The sequence below is a fragment of the Cynara cardunculus genome, assembly GCF_001531365.2.
Source record: "Cynara cardunculus var. scolymus isolate 2C chromosome LG 10, CcrdV1, whole genome shotgun sequence".
Lineage (NCBI taxonomy): Eukaryota > Viridiplantae > Streptophyta > Magnoliopsida > Asterales > Asteraceae > Cynara > Cynara cardunculus.
The window spans coordinates 8,038,243-8,045,895 of record NC_037537.1 but is presented as its reverse complement, the minus strand read 5'-3'; positions in this window follow the sequence as shown (position 1 = coordinate 8,045,895).

Sequence of the window (7,653 nt, the reverse complement as noted above, 5' to 3'; positions counted from 1 at the left end):
ATAGTTTGCTTAATCTCATGTTTTTCCCCCAGTTAAATAACAAAAAGCATAAAAAATAGGGCCGTGAAAACTCACAGATTTGATGATGAATATCCAAGAAGATGACGTTTGAAGTGCTCAACGTCCGCCCTAACCTTCCTAAAYAGACCAACATCCATAATTTAGATCACCTATGGGTTCTTGACAAGGACAAAGTTAAGTTGAATCTTATGTAATGTCGTCGGGTTTTATAAATTAAAGTTGATATTTTATTATTTATTCTAAAATTATCCCAAAAATTATATATTAAAAGGAATCAAAATCCTTTACTCAAAAGCTGATTTTTGGACAGATTATAAATTCTGTTCCGGGTATTTTTGGGTTTCACAAATCACTATAAATAGGAACCTCCAAAAGTCATTTTATGTCCATAATCCAAAATAATGAGATCCGCCGGCTTTTTCCAAATATCAAGAAATTTGAGTGGGTTTAAGTCACTCATTATTACCCTACAACCTTGAGTTACACAGCCCTAAAAACAAATTGCACACTCTTCGAGTGACAGTCATTTGGGGTCTAAACTCATCATTTTTCAAGGATCTTAATTCTATTTTCAAACTAACAAATACGATTAGTCTCCAGAAAATATTTCCCGATTCCATTAAATTTTGAAGATGATAGGACCTATTTAAGATACATGCAGATTCTACCAGATTTCAAAACATAACTTTACATGCTCAAACTTCGCATGCAATGGGTTTCTTCTTATTTTAGAGTTCAAAAGAACATGGATCATAGATTATCATCCTTTTTGAAGACATTTTCATGTCTTTGATGTATAATCTCCCCGCTTTAATTCTTCAGATATTTAATTACAAGATCAAGAAGTAGGAGTAGGAAGATGAAAACTTTTGTTGTTTTACAAAAGTAAGATAGCTAGTATCATACATTTTTCTTATATTCTTGAATGTTCTTCAAGATTGACAGAATTCCTATAGACTTGCTTGATGATGGAATCGGCTGGAAGGTAGTTGATTTTAGAGAGAGATTAGATAGATGAAAAGTTTTAAGCTGAAGATATTTTGGAAATGAGAGTTTTCAAAGGATGTGGGGTATTTATATGAGGATTTTTAAAGAAGGAAATGGGCTGGCCTCTAAAGGCCCAAACCCAATAAAACTTTTATTTTTCTTAAATAAGAATAAATCCACTTAAATTTATAACCCACTATATAATTTACCCAAACATTAATAAAATGACACTATTAATTCCAAAACTCCACCTTTTGATAAATTATTTGGACATTCAAATGGGATTTTTTTATTATTATTATTTTAATTTAAAAGTTTATAATATCAACTTTATTTTATTTGGAGCATTTCTAAAATCTTTGGCATTACACAAGTTAACTTTATCGGTTACCTACCGAGGCGTGATCTTCCGGACTAAACTTGAGAACTAAGCCAGATGAACTCTAATCACCATGACTAGATCCTAGTAAAATATAATTATAAATATAGGATCTATAATAAGGTACTAACCTGAAGCTCAAAAATAACGGAATGTCACATATGTCATACCCTAGAACATTAGCTCGAATTGCAAATGGCACATAATTCTAGAAAAATATCTCTGTAGTGTCAAACGCCATTTTCGAAGTATCAAAAATGCCTTGAGACACTGTGGTGGACGGTTCAGCAGTAGTTTGATTATCAGCCTGAAATGGAAAGATAGGATCACCTTCATTGATGTCGGTTTCAAAGTCAAAGTAAATATCAGCTAATTCATCAATATTGTCAATATTTTCTCCAAAATCCTGATCTCCACCCAGTTCTCTAGAAAAATACATCGTTAAAACCAACATTGGCAAACAAATCCAGTAACAACCTTGTTTCTACCGTGGAGTCCGCCGGCTTTTCAACCGTTGGCTCAATCGTTGGATTTTTCTCCACAATTGTCACCTTCTTAGCTGATACCAGGCCTGTAGTCCTTTCTCTTGTTCTTTCTGGAACAGGACTTTCTACATTAGCTGTTTCAGAATCAGGCTCCCCTGCAACACCTTCAGCACGAACTGACGACTCAGCCAACCTCTGTCTTTTCCTCTCCCCCTCATGGTGATCAGGATCGTCCTGATCATCATGCCTTCGTTTTAAATAGGTGGCTTGAGCTCGGCAAGTGTCTTCCAAGGTTAATACCCTTTCGGCTAAGACATCAATGGAATTCTGCATTAAGGACAATGCTTGAGTATTGGATGCAATTAACTTGCTAACTTTAGAAAAATTAGTCGCAACAACATCTTGGAAAGCCAAAAACTCTAAGGCCTGCATCTGTCATGTCTGGATTCTGAGAATAAATTAGCTTTGCATACAAAAGCGACTTAAGCTCATCCACCGATTGTTCTTGTGCCCTTGGAGGTTTAGAGACAGGCGGTGGTGACGGCACAGATGGTTGATCTTCAACTAGTGGCTCTTTACCCTTCAAAACCCTTTTCAAATTAAGGATTTGTTCCGTCATATTGTCCTAGACAGCCTTTAGGGTGCCATCCAAATATTCCCGTGACACGAACTCAGGTAAGATAACACCTGGATCACTTAGATTACCAGTTGTAACAACAGTTGAGAAAACTGTTGTGCCTACGTTCAGTGTTGGCAAAATGGTAGCACTAGTAGGACTTTCGCCCTGTCCTTGTGGTAAGTCAAAAGACTCCACTCTGGTCGTTCCGGCTGGTTCACTAAGAACAACGGTTTGAGCAACAGATGCTCTCGACTCATGTGTACCTATATGTATCGGCTCTAGACTCGAGGTGCACATAATCGATGTCGTAAGTTGGGGCAGAGGCCTACTATTTTCAATATCTACATTCTCCGAGTGAGAAGCAGATAGATTATATGCTAAGTCCCCGTGAGAAGATGAAACAATTACTTGTTGAGAAGCAATTGAGTGGCTAGGAGGGGTGTGCAATTGCATAGCTGGGCTAGCTATGTCTGTTTCAATATTAACATTCAACGTATGAATGTCAATAACAGATATGGGTGCCCGGCTAAGCGTATCAGCTGGGATAGGAGCATGTTCTTCATTTTGAGCTCCACTCTCACTCTCACCATCTTTTTTTCCTTCCCTTTCACTCAACTCTCAACATTCAACATTTTCGACTTATACTCCCTCATCTTCTTCAACTGGAATATCATCCAGTAAATGATGCAGTTCATCGTAGTTATTGCCAAACTCATCAACATCAAAAGATAAGGATTAAAGACTTGGGCAAGTTTGTTGATCTTGATTTGCAAGAAAGATGTCATCAATATTATCAATGATGGCTCCCACTTGAATATTCTGAGAAACAGCGGGATGAGCGGCATTATCATCATCATCATTATCATCATCATTTGCACCATCCTGAGTTTCCTGATCGTCTGATAAAGTATCTTCCGAGCTTGAAGAAGAAGTTGTGGAAGTACTTTCGGTTGAAGTGTTATGATGATCAGAGTCTCCCCGCGACAGACTACCTCTCTATCACATTTTCCCTCAGCTCACAACCCTGATCAGGTACCCCCATGTTCCTGAACTCTCTCATCTATGTCTAAACCCTCTCCTTCAGCTAAGACATGGGTTGATCCCGGGGCAAGTTCAACCGGTTCTGGTTGAACTATAGGATCTATAACTCTCCTATAGTCTATTACACACTGAGCACTCTGATAAGCGAAGGCAAATAACTCAGGTGGGATTTCCATTATTGAATCCAAGTCTTCAACTTCAGTATGCGAACGAATACGTAGCATGATGAACGACGGCCCAACTTCACTATTTGCCCTGGCCGGAATGTCGTCATTTGCGTTCATCATGGCTTTAATTATGAGTTGAAGAAATCTCTGAAAAGGTACAAACTTTCTGGCTTTAGACGAGAATCTTTTGGCGTTGACCAACTCGATTAGTTCATTCCAAATGATAAGCGTGTAATCGTAAATGACGAGTGAATATGATGTCGTGGAAGAACTTCAGGAAGGGACTGCTACAAGTATCAATTCCGACAGTCTTAGACGTTAGGCACCGATTGAGGATGGAAAAATAGCTAGTGCCATATCGAAGGAAGGAATCTTCTTTTAAAGTGAGACGGATTAGTTAACTCTTGCGAATATCCTAATCTTTTTATGTTCTGCACAACTCTTCATCAGTGATCAGCTGTTCGAACCCTGAGGCAGTTGGTCCTGGTAGACGCAAAATTCTTCGAAGTCGTTTCAAAGTCAACCGACTTGTGTATTCGTCTACGTTGCCTTCAAAAAAATAAATGTCACCATCTTTTGAAAGAATAAGTGTATGCCAGAATTGTTGTAGATATACCATCGGGACTTCAGCTGTAGCGGAAAGGGCATAGGCTATTGGGTGTCCACGAAGGATTTCAGGGATTATTTTGTATTCGCATGGCATATCGAAATTGAAGTGGTGGTTATTAGGCTTGATTTCTAGGTAAAAGTATTGAGGGAATAGGGATTCATCTGGAATAGGTGTATTTGTTGGTTGGTTTTGGTTTTTTTAGATTATCTGATCTGACTGAAGGAATGTAAGATTCCTTGTCAGATTGATGATGTTCTTCAGTCATTTTTCCTGTAAAAACATACAATGTTAGATCCAGAAAAAGAATGATACAATGTCAATACTAGATATAAAAGTAACCACACTTAGATTTGAACAAATTTCATCAAAACAAATCTAAAAAAAATAAAAAAAATTTACAAAGTAAAAAAAATCAAAACTTAAAAAAGATCTAAAAGACTTTAAAAATACTAAGACTAAAAAAATAAAGCAAAAATTTTAAAAAAAATCTTAATTAAAAAAAATAGCAAAACTAAAAACTAAAAAATTAAAACAAAAAAAATCTAATACTAAAAAATAAAAGAAAAAAATTAAAAAAATATCATCCGGATTAACAATCCGGATGAAAGAAAAACAAAAAAAAAACCTAAGAGTAAAGAAAATCGGACACAAAACCAAACCCTACACCTGTTGAGGTTGACCGGAGTGAAGTCTGATCACCTTATCCGGTGAGAAAACCGATCAAAACCTAAATCAACTAAAACCCTAAAACCTAAAACCGATTTACTTAAGTCGCACAACTCCTTAAAGCATATCTAATCTTATCCGGATAAGAGTTTATCAAATAGCCTTTTGTCCGGATTAGTCTAAATCGAACATGCTTAGTCCAGATATGAGATATATCGGACAAAGTGTTGTCCGGATTAGTCTAAATCGGTCAAACACTTATTCTTTTAAACTCTAAATCTTTCAAAAATTAGACATTGTACAATAACTTGTAAGAAAAAAAATTAACAGTTAGTACATACAGATATGTTTACTCCCCCTCAAAATATGAATCAGTAAAATACAAAAAAAAATTCCTCACTCCCCCTCAAATATAGATTCCACTGTCAAAAGATTCAAAATCATATAAAAAAATTGAAATATTGATTTGTATTAAAAAATACATATATTTTGAACAAATGAATTTGAAATAAACACAGTTCAATAAATTGAACTGTTTTTAAGAAAAATTCAAATTTTTAAATTTAACATGCCTAACTTAGATACTAGAAAGCTAAATCGTTTTTCATCTAAAGCTTTCGTAAATAAGTCGGCTAGTTGAAATTCTGTATTTACAAAATACAATTCAATTGTTCTTTTTTCAACATGATCTTTAATAAAGTGATACCAGATATCTATATATTTGGTCTTAGTGTGTTGAACAAGATTACAAGATATTGCTATTGCACTCTTCGAATCACAATAAATGGAAATTTTATTAAAATGAAAGCCGTAATCTCTGAGCTGTGTCTGCATCCATAATACTTGAGAACAACAACTAGCAGCAGCTATGTATTCTGCTTCAGCGGTAGAGATGGATACACAGTTTTGTTTCTTGGAAGCCCAGCTTACGAATTTATCTCCCAGAAATTGTAGATGACCCGACGTACTCTTCTTGTTCAACATACAACCTGCGTAATCTGCATCTGAGTATACTGTTAGTTCAAAGCTAGTACCCTTTGGATACCAGAGTCCAAGACTGGCAGTCCCTTTCAGATAATGAAAAATGCGTTTAACGGTACTTAAATGGGACTCCTTTGGATTAGCCTGATATTTGGCACAAAGATGTGTTGAAAACATAATATCCGGTCTACAAGATGTTAAATACATTAAAGAACTAATCATGCCTCTATATGTTTTCTAATCTACAGCTTTTTCAGATGGATCAACATGTAGTTTTGTACCATGAGCCATAGGTGTTTTGCTAGATGAACAATTTTCCAAATTAAATTTCTTCAGGATATCAAAAATATATTTTGTTTGACAGATAAAAATTCCTGAAGATAATTGTTCGACTTGAAGACCTAAAAAGAAGTTCATCTCACCCATCATACTCATTTTAAAACGAGAAACCATTAAGGCAAAAAAGTTTTTCCAGTATTTTGGGTTCGTAGATCCAAATATTATATCATCTACATAAATTTGTATCAAAATAATATCCAACTTCTCCTTTTTAATAAAGAGAGTTGTATCAATGTTATATTTCGAAAAACCTAATTTTACCAGAAATTCTGATAAGATATCGTACCAGGCTCTCAGTGCTTGTTTAAGACCGTATAAAGCTCTGTCAAGGATATATACATGATCCGGCTTTGACTGATGTACAAAACCTTCCGATTAAGCAACATAAACTTCTTCCTTCAGAAGACCATAGAGGAATGCCGTCTTGACGTCCATCTGGTACACCGTGAAATTCTTCTGTGCAGCGTACGCCAAGAACATCTTTATAGCTTCGATACGTGCTACCGGGGCAAAGGTTTCATCGTAGTCAACAACTTCTTACTGATTGTATCCTTTTTCGATGAGTCGGGCCTTATTTCTGACAACAACTTCATCTTCATCCTTTTTATTCTTGAAAACCCACTTTGTACCGATAATCGTTTTATTGTTAGGACACGGAACCAATCTCCAGACCTTTAATGCTTCAAACTGATTCAGCTCCTCTTGCATCGCAATTATCCAGTTCGGATCTGCTAAGGCTTCAGACATCTTTGTTGGTTCAATATTGCTTAGGAAAGTGGAGTAAAGACATTCATTAGTAGAACCAGACCGAGTATGAGTAGATGCAGTTGGATCACCAATAATTTGATGTATTGGATGATCTTTGGTCCACTTTTTGCTATGAGGTAGGGGAATATGTAGGATCGATTAACTCGGTTTCTTGGTATTAATTACTTACTTGGATGATCTGTTTGACAATGATGATGCAGCGGAAAAGATAAGAATCAACCAAAGTAGAAATCAATAAGAACACAGTGATGAAGATTGATGAACACAAGAGAGAGCTTCAAATGATTTTCAATAGAATGAAAATGTTGACAATTACAATACTGAAGCACCCTAAAATACAAGGGTCTACGCTGCTATTTATACAAGCAAGTAACCGTTTTCTGACACGACCTAAAAGTAAATTAATCTAATCCGTTCGATCAAAACAGATTACAGACAAGAACACGTGATAAGCACGAGCAGCTAATAAACCAAAGTAAAACAGCTAAAGAAGCAGACCCTCTGTGAGACATCACAGAGGCTCTGGTGGATATAACTTGAAAGCACATTGACGTAGAGGATATCTTCCAGAACCTCTGTGAGACACGACA